This window comes from Pinus tabuliformis, chromosome 1_1 (genome assembly GCF_031772625.1).
Source record: "Pinus tabuliformis cultivar Carrire ecotype Pingquan chromosome 1_1, CPIR1, whole genome shotgun sequence".
Taxonomy (NCBI): domain Eukaryota; kingdom Viridiplantae; phylum Streptophyta; class Pinopsida; order Pinales; family Pinaceae; genus Pinus; species Pinus tabuliformis.
Window position 1 is genome coordinate 890,881,561 of NC_142297.1, and position 21,301 is coordinate 890,902,861.

Genomic DNA, 21,301 nt, shown 5'->3' on the forward strand with positions numbered 1-21,301 from the left:
AACCATAATTATTTTAATATGATTATAATAATAGTTAATCCATGAAAAGAGTTAACAATATTTAATATGATTAACAATTTTTGATACAAATTAATAGATTTTGTTTATTATAGTAGTTATTTTTGTAATATTGTTTTTTTCTATATTATGAGATCCATAATGAATTAAGTAAAGTTTTATTGATATTTTTAATAAATTAATAAACTAATATCATTATTTAAATATTGTTTTTCAAAAACTAATAATATTTGGTTTTAATAAATTAATTTGAATATTATTTTAAAAAAACTAACTTTTTAACCCTTTATTAATATTTTTTAATAAATTAATATCATTATTTAATATAGTTGTTACTTAATAATATTTTTTTTTTAAATATTAATAAATTAATATTATAATTTAAATATTATTGTACAAATATAGTGGTTACTTGAAATTATGTCTCTACATTGGTCTCTATATAAGCCTTTGCCATGGTCTCCCTCTTCATGATGAACCACACTTGTTGGTTCGAAACGCCTCAGCCAAAATTTCTCTCATGTGATTTCCACTGAAAGACGGTGCTTAATATTGTTATTATTTTTATTAGTATATATTTATTAATATGAATATTAATATTAGATTTATACCATTAATATTTATGAGCATTTTTCAACCTCATTTATTAATATAGTTGTGAATTGACATAAGTCTATTGACATATATCAACCATATTTATTAATATAATTATGCTAATATTAATATTATTGAAATTGAAATCTTGTCTAATCTAGCCCTACCATTTTCATTTCACACATAGATAGAAAACGAATTGAATCCTAATCTAAATGTAAAAAGTTAGATTAAAGTCAAATATTAAATGTTGAATCATAAATATTGATTCATTACCGTTGGCATCCATAATTGTTCACACCTATAAATTAAGTGACCATTAACGTAGGTCGTCCGCTTGTTGGGATACTTGTTCAAATCTGGTGGAATCCGCAAGCACCACCTATACATACATATTCCCTATGGATCTTAGTTGGATCGACATGCACGCCATGCTCATCTATGATGTAACCCAAATACTGGACCTAGCTCATGCCAAAGGTGCATTTCTCCAAGTTGGCACACAATTTTTGCTACCAAAGGGTTTAAAGGAACTGTCGAATGTGTTGCAAGTGTTCTTCCCATATCTTGTTGAAGATGAGGATGTCATCTAGATAAAAAACCATGAATTACTTAGTGAAGGGCCACAATATGTCATCCAATAGGCTAATAAAAGTAGCAGGGGCATTTTTCAACCCGAAGGGCATAACCAACCATTCAAAATGGCCTTCCTTAGATTTGAAGATAGTCTTCCATACATTTGTGGGCTCTATTGGAACCTAGTGATAGCCAGACTTCATATTGATATTTACTAAAATACTTGGCTCCCTTGAGTTGGTCTAGAAGGTCATCAATCGTAGGATTGGATAGCTGTTCCTGACAGTGATTTTGTTTAGTGCCCGGTAATCAATGTCGAGCCTCTAGGTCCCATCCTTCTTCTGTACAAGTACAATCAGGCTCCCACAGGGTGAGGAACATGGTGAGATGTTCCCTTTTTAGAGCAACTCTTGGATTTTCCGTTGGATCTGTTCATTTTCCAGAATGGAGTGACAATATATCAACCTGTTAGGTAGAGGTTCTCCGAGAGTTAGATCGATCGAATGCTTGATCTGACAGTGCAAGGGTACCCCTGTAGGTGAGGAGAAGATGTCCCTATATTATTCCACGACCATATCACCTGCTTCTGCTGCGTGGAGGAACCCTTCAAGAGGGCCATGGATGTGGCTATGATCTTTTCCTTATTGTGAGAGAGAATCAGAAAGAAAGAAAATTTCCCAGTCTGGGAGATGATATTACTGCATTGCTTAGCAGATATCAAATATGTGGCGGTAGACGAGGCTACCTCCAGTATCATGTATAACTTATTACCCAAATAAATAATAACGGAGTGAGGTCTAGACTCATATATATCATGTCGCTTCCACAAGTATGGTTTTCCTAATAATACATCACAAACTTCAAGAGGAGAAACATCACGCATTACCTCATACGTGAAGTGATTATTGTTGTAGGGAAGGTGGAACTATTGGCTGACATGAAGATCTTGTCCTTGGTGAAGCCACCCGTTGGTGTACAACTGCAGATGCATTATAGTCTATAGGCCCAACTGCTTTATGAACTTTGCTGAAATGAGGTTCTTTTGGCTCCCACTGCTGACAATGAACTGCAGTGGAGAACCCTTCACCCACATCTATGAGTGGAAGAGGCGTTCCCCCTCCACTGTATTTTCAAGCTCAATCTTTTGGATCTTAATGGTGTCCACGGTGGCACTAGGTTCTGTGTCAATGATCTGCTTCCCTTTTTCATTCCCCTTATCAGGTTCTAACTCAGAGTCGAAACATGTGTCTAATTTGGAAGCCTTCAGCTTGGCCACCAATGACTGCTTGGCCCGACACTCACTTTTGTTGTGAGTGGAGCTCTTATGGAACTCACACCACTTTTTTATGTCCTTCTTTGTCTTCGTGGTGTTGTTCTTTACTTGTGGCTTCGGTGGGTTATCCTGGGTCACCCCGCCTTGGCTTTGTCCTTTTCTTTGCGGTTTGGGGGTGCCTTTCTTTGCTTCGGATTCACAGATCCAAAGTCTCTATTTTTTTGTTTAAACTTCTACTCGATCTTGACAGCGTATCGGTACACCGTGTTGAGCGAGGAGATGTCCAAGAACTCCATCTCATCCTGGATGTACCTGTGTAGAGAGTCGCGATACTTGAGCACCAAATGCCGCTCAGAATCCTTGATACCCAACTTCGTGCGAAGGGTATGAAAAACATTGGTAAACTCTGGCATGTCTTGGTCCCTTCCCTACCACAACATGGTCCACTTTATGTATTTATCCTCATAGCTCTCGACAAGGTAGTACTACTCCTTGATGGTGTCCCGGAAGGAATTCTAAGTGGGTGCGACTGAAAATAGTGAGGGTGTACTTTTGTCCTTCTTCTCACAGTAGGTTTCCCACCAGTCCTTGACATGGGGGGTGGCTTTGAGAAGTGCAAAAGTATTATTTTCCTGACTAGAAAAATCATGAATAGAAAAATATCCCTCTAACATGTTTAACCATTTATCTACAATGCCTGCATCTATCTGACCTTCAAATATGGGGATGTCAAATTTGACTTGGACCTTGAAGGGCGTGGCACTTCCAAAGTGGCTGCTGGAAGGAGATGTGTCACCTTTGGGTAGCCGCTGAAGGATCTGGGCAAAGTTGTCCATCATCATGTTCCTCTATCGCTCGAGGGCTTCTTCGAGCAAGATTTTGAAAGGATCTCATGCCCCCTCGTCTTTCTTCTCTTCCGACATGGGAGGTCGTCATGGTTTGTGAGGTTGGTCTTGCAAAAGGTTCGACCAATTCGAGCCCTAAATCCTTATATCTTGACTTCGTTGGGGACATGCAAATAAAAATTTAGAAAGAGAAGACTGCTCTGATACCACTGATCTGAAATTAAACAAGAATGCAAAAAATTATAGATATAACCATAAATACAGAGATACAACAGAAATAACACTTCATTACATTAATGTCAAATACTGAAATAAGCTTACAAATAAAATGGAAATAAACTAGCTCGGGCGATGATAGCTTATCTCTGAGAAAAGATGTGGCAGCTACATGCCACTGAATTGTGTTACAATGAGGTTCGAAGGCCTATTTATTATTGAGAAATAATGGAAAACCTTAAACATCCAAAAAACCTAACCCTATGAGATGAAGCGCCAAAACTATGGGCCCTCTTTGGGTAAATTGGTACATCAACTTCTCGGGGTCGTAACTTTGGCATACGATCTTTGTTTGACGCGCACAATACCTTGTTAGAAATATCTATCTGAGGACTACATCTTTCGAAGAGAAAACACTTAACGAAGCCACATGTTTGCCCCATTTTTCCCAAAACACGTCTTTTAGAGCCTCAAAATGGCTCCGGATGTTTAGGACCCAAAAAACTACCAAAAATAATAAATTCTGCTACAAGGAAACTGAAAAACTGAAAGGGATAGTGGTGGGGGTCTGAGTGGAATGAGCAAGGGGGCCCCCAATATCCACCTGGATCATCAACCATGGTCCAACGTCGCTTTGTGACAAAGATTGTCTCGATATGAAAATCAATCATGGTCAACCATGGTGATTGTAACAAGGATTCTTTCAACCATGGTCAACATGGTCAACCATGTTTATTTTATTATTTATAATATTTATCTTAGCATTTATATACCTTGGATTTATAATATTAATCCCTTGGGTTTAATATTATTTCATTGGATTTATAATTTTCCTTGGTGTTTTAGTATTGTTTATTATTCTCTTGGGTTTATAATATCAATCTCTTAAGTTTATTTATCTAAGGGTTCATATTCTTAAGGTATAATATTATTCATAGGGTTTATAATATTAATCCTAGGGTTTAATATAAATCCTTTGTGTTTATAATTTTAGTGAATCATGGTCAACCATGGTCTAATGTCACATTATTACAAAGATTATCTCAATGTGAAAATCGATCATGCTCAACCATTGTCAACTATGGATTTTTTACGGTTTATAATACTTATCATAGGGTTTATATACATTGAGTTTATATTATTCCCTTGGGTTTATAACCCCTTGGGTTTTAATATTAATCCCTTCGGTTTATTATTCCCTTGGATTTATAATATCAATCATGGTCAACCATGGTCTAACATCTCATTGTGACAAAGATTGTCTCAATATGAAAATCAACCAAGCTCAACCATGTTTATTTTAGGGTTTATAATATTTATCTTAGCATATATACCTTGGGTTTATAATATTAATCCTTTGGGTTTAATATTATTTCACTGGATTTATAATTCCTTGGTATTTTAGTATTAATTCCTTGGGTTTATTATTCTCTTGGGTTTCTTTATCTAAGGGTTTATATTCCTAGGGTATAATATTATTCATAGGGTTTATAATATTAATTTGGGGGTTTAATATAAATCTTGTGTTTATAATTATAGTGAATCACAATCAACCATGGTCCAATGTCACATTATGACAAAGATTGTCTCAATATGAAAACCAACGGAAGCTCAACCATTGCCAACTATGTTTTTTTTAGGGTTTATAATATTTATCATAGGGTTTATTTTATTCCCTTGGTTTTTAGTATTTTTCCTTTGGTTTATTATTCCCTCAGGTTTATAATATCGATCATTATCAACCATGGTCAATCATGGTCCAACACTTGATTGTGACAAAGATTGTCTCAATATGAAAATCAACCATGTTTATTTTACGGTTTATAATATTTTTCGTAGAGTTTATATACCTTGGATTTATACTATTAATCCCTTGGGTTTATTTGTAGGGTTTATATACCTTGGATTTAGAATAGTAATTCCATGGTTTAATATAAATGTATTAATTAATTATTATTAATTGATTATTATCAATATTTAGTTAAATGCATGAATTTATTATTATTAATATTTATTAATTAATCATGATATTAAATTTAATAATATTATTTGCTTCCTTTATCTAGTATAGACAACATAGAAGACCTCTATCATAATTTTACTACAATCCTCTCATATTCTATTAACAAGTTCTCAATTGAAGTTTCAAATAATAAAAGAATTAGGAAAACCAACCCATGGTATGACAAAGATTGTAAAAGTGCGAGGAGAGCAATTAAAGAAGTTGTTGATGAATCTCTTAGAATGGACAAGATAAAAATATACAATGCCCTAACTAAAAGGAAAAAGAGGCAGTACATTCGTCAAAGACAAGAGAATCTCTTACACCTCTCTAAGGTAGCTCCTAAGAAATTTTGGAGGGAGATTCTGACTAGGAAAACTAAAGATAATAATAAAATTGCTCTACACGATTGGAATTCCTATCTTAAAAAGCTTTATGAATCTCCAAATGTCATGGATAACTTTGAAACCCTACTCATAACGAAAAAAGTTTTCTCTTTAGAAGACATTGAGTTTGGGGTTAATCACCTAGCTGATGGGAAAGCTAAGGACATTGAAGGTTACCAGGTGGAAATCTTAAAAATTGGAGGTCCTATCCTCATCCCCCACATCCATAAGCTTTTCAATCAAGCAGTCAAGCAAGGGTTCCCTAAACCATGGACTGAGAGCCTCATTATCCCTATTTTTAAAAGTGGGGATACAAATAACCCCTCTAATTATCGGACAATTATGATCAACCCTCTCTTAGCCAAGTTATATGGTAGTATTTTGGAAAAGAAGTTGAGCATATGGCTTGAAAGTGAAGGTAAACGGGCTAAAGGACAAGCGGGTTTCAGAAGGCATCACTCAACAACAGACCACCTCGTTACGCTTAGGATCATTATGGAGGAATGTCGTAATGATAAATCCAATCTCTTTTGTTTCTTTGTGGACTTTAGAAAGGCTTTCGATACGGTTCCTAGAAACAACCTTTGGGATAGATTAGAAGAGTTTAAGGTTCCTTTCGAGTTAAGATCTGCCGCTATAAGGTTATACGAGAATGTAATTTCCAAGATAAAGAGCAATGAGGGGTGGTCGAAAAATATTAAGTGTAATATCAGAGTTAAACAAGGTTGCCCCCTCTCCCCTACCCTATTTGGCATTTACATCGACAAGCTCGAAGGTTATTTAGAGGAAGCAGGATGTGCTGGCACGATCTTAGCTGGGATAGTCGTCATCCTTCTTCTCTATGCTGACGATATTGTTCTTCTCGCAAGGTGCCCATCTGATCTTGATAAGCAACTCAAGCTTCTTAAGGATTTCTGCTCTACCATGGGTATGACTGTTAACACTGACAAAACAAAAGTTATGATTATCAAATCCAAGAAGGACACTTATGCTAATTTTATGTATGATAATAATAACTTGGAGGAAGTGTATTCTTACAAGTACCTAGGAATTGATATTCATCACAAGCTCAACTGGAACTATAGCATTGAGAAAAGGATTAATGGGGGGTGGAAAGCTTATTTTGGTTTTGAAAATAATTGTAAAACGGAAAACCTCGTAATGTGGGATAAAAGGAAGTTCCTCTTTGAAACTTTAGTCACTCCTGTTATCTTATATGGATGTGAGGTTTGGGGTTGCAGCATCTCTAGAGAATCCTTGAGAAAGATTGAGCAAATTCAGAAGCATTTTATAATGTATAATCTGAAAATTAAAATTAATACACCCTATCCTATTCTCCTTATAGAAGTAGGTATTTCCCCTATCAAGAGCCTAGCTATGATTAGGCTTCTGTTGTACAAGCACAAACTCAATAACATAGGAGATCATAGACTTCCTAAGCTAGCTTTAAATTCCAGCCAAAACCACCTAAGGCTCAAATGGGGGTGGTATAAAGACACGAGGGCCTGGTTAAACTATTGGGAGATCAACGAGAATGATGCATTGCAAAACATTAATAACATTAAAAATATTGTTACTTCTAAGTTCAAAGAAAAAATGTGGTGTGAGAAAGATTTAGCGGCTAAAAGAAAATTAAGTTATTATAAGAAGGTCATCAACCCCACCCTAGAAGATCAAAAGTATCTCTCTATTTTAACTAGCTCATAGAAGAAAATTAGTATAGCGAAGATTAGAACGAATTCCCATGAGCTCCATAGTGAAACAGGTCGTTGGCAGTTCCTAAAACACCATGGATGGAAAGGATCTGCCATCTCTGTGAGAATAGGAACATCGAGAATGAAAACCACTTCCACTTAGAGTGCCCCGCGTACAACCATATTAGATCTCAGTTTCATAATGTTTGTCGCAATATTGACCTTCCTAGCCTTTTACGATGTCAAAATTATAGTGAGCTCGAGAGGCTTCTCTCCAAGCTTTTTGAGCATAGGAATAAAATCTTAAATCAAACTAAATAATTTGTTTCTTTCGGTCCGACAGACCAAAGTTTGGTCTCACTGGACATCATCATCATCATCATCATCATCATCATTAAATTGAAATAATAATGTTCAGTAATAATTGTAGTAATATTAATTAATAATAATAATAATATAAATAATAATAATAATAATAATATAAATAATAATAATAATAATAACCATAATTATTTTAATATCATTATAATAATAGTTAATCCATGAAAAGAGTTAACAATATTTAATATGATTAACAATTTTTAATACAAATTAATAAATTTTGTTTATTATAATAGTTATTTTTGTAATATTGTTTTTCTCTATATTATGAGATCCATAATGAATTAAGTAAAGTTTTACAAATATTTTTTAATAAACTAATATCATTATTTAAATATTGATTTTCACAAATCTAATAATATTTGGTTTTAATAAATTAATTTGAATATTATTTTTAAAAAATTAGCCGTTTAATATACCCTTTACTTATTAATATTTTTTAATAAATTAATATCATTATTTAATATAGTTGTTACTTAATAATATTTGTTTTTAATATATTAATAAATTAATATTATAATTTAAATATTATTGTTCAAATATAGTGGTTACTTGAAATTATGTCTCTACATTGGTCTCTATTTAAGCCTTTGCCATGGTCTGCGTCTTCATGATGAACCACATTTGTTGGTTCGAAATGCGTCAGCCAAAATTTCTCTCATGTGATTTCTATTGAAAGACTTTGCTTAATATTGTTATTATTTTTATTAGTATATATTTATTAATATGAATATTAATATTAGATTTATACCATTAAAATTTATAAGCATTTTTCAACCTCATTTATTAATATGGTTGTGAATTAACATAAATCTATTAACATATATCAACTACATTTATTAATATAATTATGTTAATATTAATATTATTAAATCTAAATCTCGTCTAATCTAGCCCTACGATTTTCATTTCACAAATAGATAGAAAACGAATTGAATCCTAATCTAAATGTAAAAAGTTAGATTAAAATCAAATATTAAATGTTGAATCATAAATATTTGATTCATTACCGCTGGCATCCATAATTGTTCACACCTATAAATTAAGAAAACATTAACGTAGGTCGTCAGGTTGTTGGGATACTTGTTCAAATCTGGTGGAATCCACAAGCACCACCTATACATACATATTCCCTATTCCCATGTTGGGAACGCTGAGCCAACGTTCCGCCATTTCAGAATTGATGAGATAGAAGATAATTGGACCGTGCTTAACAATGAGCAATTTTAGTTTTTATTTTTTTTTTTCATTTTTTTTAAATAGTGGTTGAAAATATGGAAAATTATAATTTTAAGGTGTTAAATTTATATAATTAGAATATTTAATAAAATTTTAATTTTATTTATATATTAAAATTTTAATATAAACAATATTATAATTTATATAATCAAAATATCTAATTATTTTTAAAATTTATTTTTACATAAAAATTAATTTAAACAATAATTTTCATTTTATTTAAATAGTGGTTGAAAATATGGAAAATTATAATTTTAAGTTGTTAAATTTATATACTTAAAATATTTAATAAAATTTTAATTTTATTTATATATTAAAAATTTAATATAAACAATAATATTATATTATAATTTATATAATCAAAATATTTAATTATTTTTAAAATTTATTTTTATATAAAAAATCGTATTATTATAAATAAATAATTACTTTTATAGGATATCAATTGTGTGGGTAATTAATATAAAAAATGAATCGTTTATAGAGGTGGAGGAATTGTCCGGACGGCCAAAAGTGGTCGGAATCTGGGCAAAAAAATTCAAAAAATCTTGTAGATGCAGTGTTTGAATCATGTTTTTGATGGTGGAAATAGATTCAGCACCATCAAAATTTTGTTAGGGCACCTAAAATTAAGAATTTTACCAGCTTTTACTTGGATTTACAAAAATCCCTCTCAATTTTTTCAAAATATGACCGGAATTTCCATATCTTTCAAGACAAAAAAACATAATTTTTTACCTATGGCTATAAAAAATACACTGCAAGAGGTGATAAAGATTAACAAAATATAATGCCAGCTTTTTACCTACGGAATAGTTTTTAGCATATTTTTTTTTAGAATTTTATAAAATTATGTCGAAATATAAGTTTGAATAATTTATAATTTCTAAATTTGAATAATTCAAACTTATAATTTCAAAATTTGAATTTTTTAAAGTTGAAAATGTTAAATTTATATATTCAATTGAAAACATGTTTTATAGAATATTAATGGTTCGGGTACCCAATATAAAAAGTTCGCTGTGTCAAGATTAATTTGGGACAACCAAGATAAAAAGTGGTAATAAAGATTAACCAAATATAATGTAAATTTCGTTATATATAGAATATTTTTTATTATATTTTTTTTTAATGAATGTGTTTAGAATTTTATAAAGATTGGTTAGAGTTATAAGTTGGAATTATAAAATATAAGTTTGAATAGATTTGAATGATGATTTTTGAAACTATTAAAATGAAAATTTATAATTTAACTGAAAATTGATTTTATCAAATCATAAAAAACTCTCAAACATATAATATTTTATATTTTTTTGAATTTTGGGTATTTACACTAGTTTTTTTCACTGTATATATAGATTCGGCACCTTGAAAAATCTCAGAGACACTTTAATTGTGTAAAAATTATCCATCAAATTTATAATTCCAATAAATTTCAGCAAAATTTTAAAATAATTAAACTAAAATACCCAAAAAAAAATTTCAAAAAAATCTCACTAAAACCACTCATATTTCAAAATCATGCCACGCCCTTGTATTTGTATTTAGAATCATTCAACCCATATTTGGAATAATTCGGTCGAAGTGAATTGAAGAAAGTCGTGCAACAAAACATCACGTCCATAACTAAGAACACTGACTCCAGTGAATTTTGACAGGACCCAGTCACCTTCTCTGCTCTGACTTCCAGAATCTGGACCCATCCACCTTCTCTGCTCTGACTTCCAGATGTCTGGAGCCAGCCACCTTCTCTGACCTGACTTCCACAAATCCAGCGCACGAGATTTTTCAAGTCAATCGTTATAGCAATAACAGTAAAGTAGAGAGTCCCGAACAGCCACCTGATCTACTTTTTTTTCTGCCTGCCATTCTTCTCGCAGAGGAAGAGTGAAAAATATGAAGATTAGCAGGGCGCTGCTGCTACAATTGTTCACGATCGCTAGCGCATACGCTGCCTCATGTCCAACGGATTTTCACTACGTCCATCAACTTCCATGGGACACCTCTTCTTGCAGGCAATCAGGATCAGATCATGGGAGGAACTGTTGCCAGACATTGTTGAGCCTGTTCGCCGCAGGCCTAGCGCAACACCTCAAAGACTCCTCCATGTTCGAGTTTCGCGACTATGCCTCCGCCACTGCTTGCCTAAATGACTTCCAACAACAGCTTTCTTCCATGGATACCGCCGATCTTCCCCAGAACTTGGTGGCCCGCTGCCTGAACGACACATCCATGTTTGTATCGAGTCCCAGTCTGTGCGACGGCATACAAACGAAACAGAACTGGATTGACTTGCTCGGCACAACTGAAATCGATTCCTCTTGCAAAGGAGATCTCTCAAACTTAGCTGCTTGCAATTTATGCAACGATGGCGCTCAGCAAGTTATCACCAGATTGTTGGGGATGAATAAAAACGCAACGGAGAGAACCAGTCTTAATTGCTTCTACTTCGCGGTCCTGTATGCCGCCGGCGTTGTGAACGAATTCGGGCCGAAGAGCGCGAAGACCGCTTTCTGTGCATACGCCTTGCCCTTATCTGCGCCCAAACCCAAGGAAAAGCGCAGCCGTCTTATTTTGATCTCCACTTGTACGGCAGCTGCGATTATTGTCGTTTCCGTTTCGGCGTTTGTGATCGTTTATCTACTTCGGGAGAGGAGGAACCGTGGCGCTGCGCACCGGCAGTTTATAAGGCGGAACAGAGACCTTTTAAGAACAACCGTCAGGGTCAGACGCAACACGGGCGCAGTGTGGTTCAGCATCCAGGAGATCAAAGCCGCGACCCAAAATTTCAGCGAGGCCAATCGCATCGGTCAAGGGGGATTCGGGACGGTGTACAAGGGAACGCTTGCCGATGGACAGAGGATCGCCGTGAAGAGAATCAAGAACTGCTCTGCCGAAGGAGATGCAGATTTCTTAAACGAAGTGAAAATTATTAATGACATCAGGCACCGGAATCTCGTGGTTTTGAGAGGATGCTGTGTTGCCAGCGACGACATGGGGGGGCACCAGCGGTTCTTGATTTACGATTACATGCCCAATGGCAGCCTTAACGATCACATCGTCTCGGCTTTTTTGAGCTGGCAGCAGCGGAAAAACATCGTCCTGGGTATCGCCAAGGGCCTGGCTTATCTTCACCACGGTGTTCAGCCCCCCATTTATCACAGAGATATCAAACCCACTAACATTCTGCTGGACGACGAGATGAATGCCCTTGTGTCCGACTTCGGCCTGGCAAGGATTATGAGTAAAGACGGAGGATCCCACTTGACCACGAGGGTAGCAGGGACGCACGGCTACTTGGCCCCTGAATACGCTCTCTACGGCCAACTTACAGAAAAGAGCGATGTCTATAGTTTCGGAGCTCTGTTGTTGGAGATCATGAGCGGCAGAAGGGCTCTTGATACCACGCTGGAATCAACCTCCGATTACCTTATTACGGATTGGGCATGGAGCCTTTTGAAAGCGGGCAAAGCTCTGGAAGTGGTAGATGAAAGAATCCGTCACAGTGGGGCAGAGCGAAGCATGGTGAAATTTGTTACAGTGGGTATTCTGTGCGCCCATGTTATGGTGGCTTTCAGACCGACGATGGTAGAAGCTTTGAAGATGTTGGAAGGGGACATTGAGATTCCGGACATACCCGATAGGCCTTTTCCTCTCACGCACGAGTCGCTTAACCATGGTAACGGCGAAACTACTCTCTATTTTTCTGCGACTGCGACTCTCGATCGGATCTCCATAACAGAGGTGCCCGGATAGGGAGGCGAGTCGCGACGACAGTTTGGACTGTGGAAGAACATGGCCGGTTCAGCGACTTGATTTGTAGTATCTATGAAATCTTGTGATTATTGTTTGTAATAACCGATCTCAGCGATGGCTCTTGAATGTTAGTGAAGGGTTCAAATTTGAATTAGTCAGAGCCCCTCAAAGCTATTTAGTGCGGGGCACAAATTTATTTATATATTCACATTTAGTTGAAAAAACAAAATAAATAAAAAATAATTATTTTCTGATCTAAAATTATTTCCCATATAAATAAAAAATTACTTTTCAAATTTGAATCCGGAACCGGAAATTATTTCTCTGGACTTTTCATAATATATTCTTTTTGTCATTATTTTTTAAGCTTTATGTTTTTTATTGTCCTTTAAAAAACAAAATATATTAACCATGGTTTGTTATCATTTTTATATGAAAACATAATCTTATTGTTATGAAGCTCATGCATTCACGTTTCATGTATTTATTGAAATTATATTTTAGTAGTGGGCACGGATCAAAAGTTTTGATTTTGGTGAATCATTTTGTTAGTCACAAAAGAGATACAGTTCAAATTCATATGAGCTCCCCACCCTCGTAAGGTTTGGATTTACAAATGGTACTTACCAATCTTCTATGGATCCACTTGCAAATCTTCTAGCTTCCTATTCCACCTGTTTGTATTTATTACTTTCTTTGCTTGCTTGCATTTATGAATATTACTTTCATGTCCTCTTTATGCCTAGTTAATATGAAGACAAGAAAATAAACACTAAAGATCAAAATTGATTTAGTGCAAGTATGATCTCTTACTACTAGAAATTCAATGCTAAATACCGTGTGTACTCATTAATTTTTCTTAACAAAAAATAATATCTTTTATGTGTTCTTTTATAGTGGTGTCATACATCATAATGCACATATGCACTAATCATTAGGGCTTTAAGTTTATTGGAAAAAAATTCTTTGTAGTTCTATATATGTGTGTGTGTGAGAATTGTTTTATTGGAGATTTTAAATAATTCTTGTTGTTTCTTTTTATTAGAGATTTCAATGATATTCATAAAATGATATTGTTTTTTGATTTCTTTTATAAAAATCATTGTAATTATTTTAATAATTGGACTAGTTACTCTCTAAAAAAGAAAAACATATTCATTGGATTTAAAGAATGGTGTCCACGTTATTTTCTGCATATGATTCTTATATCAATTATAAGTAAATGGTTGAGTTTAATTCCCCCTATGATTCATATATAGAGTGTAAGTAAATGGTCATATTAAATTTCATCCATATCATTTTTACATTGTAATATTTGTAAACCAATACTATCTATGTATATTTTTTCTTGTGTACTTAAAGTTTTGGTTTTTAGATATCTTTTTTTAAGTTTTGCACAACTTAACACTATAAAAATTTGACTGGTGAGATATATACCAAATTTTAACTTGACTCACAAGAAAAGAATAACTTATTTTAACTTGCCAATATTGAAAAGTTAAAATAAAATTAACCCTTTAAATTGAAATGTAACCATTTCCTTCAATTTTGATCTTTGGTTTTTCCCCTCCTTTTCCAAAAAAAAGAAACCTATAATTTTATTTGTCCTTAAAGAAATAACAAAAATTACATTTTGCATATGCTAAAGCATTCCAAAACTACATCTCACAACACCCAACTAAAAACAAAATTTAAAAAAAACTTACAATATGAAATTAAGTGTAATAATAATCTCCTCTTTTTTTTCCTCCTTCTTAAACACTTACTTTCATCCTTCAAAATTTGGTCAACTAAAACTATAGTCATTTCATATCGGGAACCTTCCCTATTTCTTGGTTATCTGTTAAGTCTAAGCATCCCATTTCTTGGTTATCTTGTTAAGCCTAAGCATCCATTGTACAGGATGAATTTTTTTTTCTCCTAAAATAATGAATTAATAATTATTTAAAATTCAAATTAATAATTAATAATTAATTAAAAATTTGTGAAATAGAAAAGAATTAATTAAATATTAAATTAAAATATTTAAAGTTGGATAATTATATGATTTTAAAAATTTATAAATTAATAATTTTAGATGGTTAAGTTTGATGGTTTACTTTATTACTCTTTTTTAATATGATATATTTACATGATGACAGTCAGTTATTTGAATATACAAAAACAACACTGAATAAATAATGTTTATCGATAATAAAAAATATTATTAAGAAAGATTGTCTGTACTTCTAAATGCTCAGAATTATTTAAATATATAAGGACAATAGGAGGAGCCCAATTCCTTAGAAGATCAGGGGCTTAGTGAGAAAAATAAATAAAAATATTGTTTATCATGGGGAGGTTTGACATTTTTTCCCGGACATCATTTGTTGAACGCTTTCCCAATGACATCTATTCGTTTGATTATCGTACCAAATTAATTAAGCTATAACGAAGAAGGTTTGACCATCTTAGTAATCGATCAAGTTAAAAGGAAGTCGTAGAAAAGGTGACTAAACATTTGATCGAATAAAATAGGATAACAATTCCAATAGGAAAAAGGTAAAATTGGAAAATGATTTACAATGTTCATTATTTTATTATATTAGAGTAGAATTATTTTTCAAAATTGGAAAATTATGTACCATGTTCATGGTATTGGAGTGAATGTCTTAAATCATTAATGGTGAAAGATGTTGACTCCACCAAAATATCGTATTGGAGTCAACATTTCGTGATTCTAAATATTTGTTTCAATGGAATGAAAATTGTGGATTACTTTCCAAATTTACTTTCTTCAAATTTAACCATAAAATTTTATAAACAATCTTATTGTAAAAAGAAAAATATATATTTCAATAAATAAAATTTTATTATTATTATTTACTAAAAGAATTACCTAAAAGGGGTTGGATCTAATTGTGGAAAGCTAGGAGTTATTAACCATTGGGCAAGGTTCAATTCCCAGAGGGGATTCTTGGATCCATGGGGTCACCTTGAGGTATTGGACAAACATGTGGTTGCATCTAGAGAGATCAGATGAAATAGTTTGGTGACCCGTGCACAAGCACTAAGAGTTCAATGCCATAAATAAACCTATTGGAAAAGAGTTCAATTCCATAAATAAAAACTTTCTCAAACATGTGGTTGCATCCAAAGAGACTATATTAAATGGCTTCTTGACCCATGCACACATAAGTGAATAGCGCTCCTCCATGTGCTCCTTTTAAAAGTAAAAGGACATTAGCTCGAGTGGTTTGGTGAACAATTTTTTACCGGGTTCAAGTCTCTTCATAGAAAGTGTATTAAATGCTTTCTTGACCCGTGCATAAGCACTAAGAGTTCAATGCCATAAATAAACCTATTGTAAAAGAGTTTAAGTCTCTCGGTTAGACCATATTAAATGGTTTCATGACCCATGCATAAGCACTGAGAGTTCAATGACATAAATTGGTTTGGTGAACAATTTGTTTCCTAAGTTGTGTGATTTTACCCGAGAGAACATATTAAATGGTTTCATGACCAATGCACTAGCACTAAGAATTCAATGCCACAAATGAAAACCTACTAGAAATTGAATCTGGACATGACATTTTTTTAAATAAATTGAGAAGAAAAAAGGGACATGACTACCTTACAAATAAATCTCTACCCTCTATCCTTAATTACTACTAAAAAATATTTTGTGGGTTAAATCCCTACAATCAACCTATTAATTATTTATTATTAAATTAAATTTTTAGAAGCCATATTCCAAAATGGATATGCGTATTTTTGGTGTAATATATTACAATTGTTTTATTTTATATATATTATAGAGATTAAATAATAATATGGATCGTGAATACTGGGATCTTTGATTCTAAGGTGTCAACCTATGGCTCTCCATATGTCATAGGGTTCTTTCAGGATCTTTTTGTGAAAATGTCTATACTCTTCACTAGCATCTACACAAGGGTGGCACGTTTCTCCACATGTTTTCATGATGTCAGAGTTGTTTTATTACATAATAGAAATCAATGAGGTGGATTTAGGGTTGGAATTTCAAAATAGACCCACTTGTCAAATTTGACGGTTTTCACACTTATCGACTAGTCTTTACAATTTCAACAAAGGATTTTGACATTTTTGCAAACTTTTTAATTGTATTTCACGGGAAAGTCACCTTGTGATAGATAATTTTCCCATCAAAATCCATCCCTAAATTGATTATTAATCCATCCCATACATGATGGATGCTTTTAAGTTCCAAGAAAAAGTTACAAGTGGCACTGAGATAGGGTTCTAATGTATGACGGGTGTTTATGAAGGGAGTACAAATGGGGATTGGTTCCTTGCCTTGTACACTAGTAATTGCTCACACAAAGTGGCTCCCTTGGATTCACCAGCTAGAATTTGCTTAATCCATGCCAAATATGTTCGAAGTACCCACTATATTGAAAAGACATTTTAAAGGAGATTTTTGAGGAAGCCCCTATAAAAATAGCCCAAAAATCCATTTGTAGCGGAGGTCACTAGTGGAGGTGGGCAAGTGGATTTTTAGCAGATGTTTTCTAGATGGTGCATCTAAAATCTACATACGCACTGGTGCTTTACTATCAATACAAGCATTGGTGTTGCATATAACATGGTGCACCGAGAAAATTTATTTTTATAAAATAAAAAAAATGGGGTGCGCTAAATACCACAACACACGGTGCTTGAATCATCAATAGCACCAGTGTCCTTCATCTAGTCTAACATCTAGATGCATACCACTAAGGAGCACCGTTGTAGTTTTAAATTTCAGAAAAATGCGATGTTATTTTCCAATGACACTATGATGCAGTAAACTTATCAAAATTCCCTCGGACATCTTCTAAAGCACACCGCTAGGCAGTTTTTTATTTCTAGAAAAGAGTGGTGCTATAGTAAAAACAAAGCATTGGTGCGATACCTGTATAGAAAATCCCCGAGGCATCTCGAAAAAAGCACCGTGATAAATTTTAATTAAAAAAACGTGGCACTTCTGGATATATCTTGCACCGGTGCTTTTATAAAAACGCACTAGACGAGGGTTTAATAAAAAAAAAACCTCATGGCCATATTTTTCATTTTTACCATCCATAGTGCGGGAGAGCTCTGAAGCACCAGTGCCACTCTTGCCACATGCAAGCGCCCCGATGTCGGTGCTTCTCTTGCTCACCATCCTTTCGTACTATGTGTTGGGTTGTGTTATATTCTTTCCATGACTAGCTGACATAGTTAACCGAGGGGTTAGACGGGGGGCAGAGCCCCCCTTCATTGTGCCGATTGCACAATGGGGGGGTCACAGGGGGCGGCAGCCCCCCCCTATCTAGGGGGTTTGAGGGGGCCGGGTAGCCCCCCTCTATGGGGTCCGGGGCAGCAGCCCGGGAAATTTTTTTTGGACCCTATATTAGGTTGGGCAGACCTACCTATGGTTTTGTGCATGGTTTTCGCACATGGTTTTGGACGCGATGGTTTTCGGTCCATGGTTTTGGACATGATGGTTTTCGGTCCATGGTTTTGGACGCGATGGTTTTCGGTCCATGGTATTGGATGCTTCGGCATGTATAAATATGTATTGTAACATTGAAAGGAACATAATGAAAAATCAAGCTAGTGGTCTCGGTTTTGGGATCCAGGGGAAAATCTCTCTGTATATGTGTTATTCTCTCGCATTGTTTATTTTCTGTGTTTTAGAATTCATATGCAGGTAATTTCTGTATGGGGTTGAAACCTACACTTGGTATCAGAGTTGTTTTGGCTTCAAGGGGACGCCTTTGTTGCTGAGGGGTTTCGCTCAGGCCTGTGGTAGATCCTGTTCAGTGGGAGATCTGCGAGATCGATTCTGGTGGTGAAAGAAGATGGCGAGTAGTGGAAAGATAGATATTGACAAATTTAATGGTCAGATTTTCAAGTTCTGGAAACTCAAGATGGAGGATTTATTGGTGGATAAAGATCAATGGATCGCGGTAGATCCGGGTACTAAACCACCGGGAGTGTCTGATGAAGAATGGAAGAAGTTGGATCGGAAGGCAAAGAGCACAATACGATTGTGTGTCTCACATTCAGTATTGCTGAATGTATCAGGGGAAGCTATGGCTAAGGCTTTGTGGGACAAGTTAGGGACTTTGTACCAATCTAAGCCTCTGGTGAATAAACTGTTCCTATGGAAAAAGCTATATAACCTAAGGATGAAAGATGGAGACTTGGTGACAGAGCACCTGAACACATTTAATACTGTGGTAAGTCAGTTATTATCTGTTGATATTAAAATTTCAGATGAAGATAAGTGCATCAGTTTGTTGTGTTCTCTACTAGATTCGTGGGATAGTCTGGTTATTGCAATAGGTAGCAATGCAACTGCCTTGCAGTTTGATGAAATAGTCCCATCCTTGCTGACGGATGAGATGAGACGGAAAATATGGAGAGCCAGAATGGTGATGCCTTGTCTGTACGAGGACTGTCCCAGAACAGAAATAAAAATAAGTCATTGAGTGGGAGATCTAAATCTAGAGGGAGATCTAAATCTCCAGGAAAACCTGTAAAGATGGTGTGCTAGAAATGCAGAAAGGAAGGGCACTACAAAAAAAGACTGTAAATATAAAGCTCCTGACAAAGGAAAGGGATCTGATGATGCTCATTCTACAGAGGCGAAAACCACCTCAGATGAAGGTGGGGATGTGTACTTGGCTTCTTCAAGTACAATGTAGATCATGAGGCATGGTTGATTGACTCAGGTGCATCCTTTCACTTCACTCCCCATAGAGAGTGGTTCTACGAGTATGAGAAATATGATGGTGGTGATGTCTTCTTGGGGGATGACAAGAAGGCTAGAATCATTGGTTGTGGAAAAGTAAAGTTGAAGTTGCAAGGTGGAAGGGTTAGAACACTTCTGGGTGTTCTGCATATTCCTGCATTGGCCAGAAATCTAATTTCTGTAAGTGAGCTAGATGATGCAGGTGTAAAAGCAGTGTTCGAGAAGGATACCTGCAAGATGGTTCAGGGAGCACTGGTATTGATTTAGGGAGTTCGGATTGGAACTTTGTACAAGCTACAAGGTAGCACTATTGTTGATGGGTGTAATAGTTCTGTGGTTCCTGAAAGTGGAGCAGAAAATCTAGTGGTCTCTGGAGAGAAGACCATGTTGTGGCATCAAAGGCTTAGACATATTGGAGAGAAGGGCCTTCGAATACTTCATGGTAAAGGTATGGTAGAAGGTATGAGTAATATATCTATGGATTTTGATTTCTGTGAAAATTATGTATATGAGAAGCAGAATCGGGTGAGTTTCCCCTATGGTGGTAAGAGGGTGAAACAGACATTAGAGCTTGTGCACAGTGATGTGTTTGGACCTGTGAAGGTTCCATCACTGGGTAAGTCTGTGTACTATGTATCATTTATAGTTCCATCACTGGGTAAGTCTGTGTACTATGTATCATTTATAGATGACTTCTCAAGGAATACATGGATATATTTCCTTAAGAAGAAATCTAAAGTCTTTGACAGGTTTAAAGAATTTAAGGCTCTGGTGGAAAACTAGATAGAGAAAAGGTGCTGAGGTCAGATAACAGTGGAGAGTTTTGCAGCAAGGAATTTGAAGAATTTTGTAAGAAGTGTGGTATAGCACGACAGAAGACTACTCCATACACACCTGAGAAAAATGGAGTTGCAGAAAGAATGAACAAGACGTTGATGGGAAGGGCAAGAAGCATCCTCAGTGGTGTCGAGTTAGGACATGAATTCTGGGTAGAGGAAGTGGAGACAACATGTTACCTGGTCAATAGATCACCTTCATCAGCGTTGGAGGATAAGACTCCAAAAGAGATATGGACTGGTAAGAAACCGTCTCTTTTACATCTGAGGGTATTTGGATGTGATGCATATGTACATGTTCCAAATGAGAAAAGAACCAAGATGGATAGTAAATCTGAAAAGTGCATCTTTATTGGTTATAAGGATGGTTTAAAGGGTTATAAGCTTTGGAACCCAGTAACAAGGAAGGTTGTGTATAGCCAAGATGTGGTGTTCAGAGAGGTGAAAGATGTTATTAAACATGAAGTCCAACCAAAGGAACCTGAGAAGATAGAGTTTGAGCTTAAGGAGGAAGAATCAGACTCTACAACAAAAGAGGAATTAGAAGGTGAAGAACCACAAACTCCGGGGGTGAGAAGACCAGTTCGAGAAAGAAGGCAGCCAGAAAGGTATAGTCCATCTGCTTTCTGTTAAAATTTTTCTTTATCTATTATTGATGATGATCCCAGAACTGTGAAGAAAGCAGTAGATTCAAAGGATGGAAAACTCTGGAAAGAGGCCATGGTTGATGAAATGGCATCTTT

The 21,301-nt window shown here is 34.9% G+C and overlaps 1 pseudogene; it reads left to right on the forward strand.

The window, feature by feature from the left end:
- The first annotated feature begins 11,094 nt into the window (after positions 1-11,094).
- Positions 11,095-13,030, forward strand: LOC149217254 (putative receptor-like protein kinase At1g11050 pseudogene; annotated as a pseudogene).
- Positions 13,031-21,301: the final 8,271 nt, after the last annotated feature.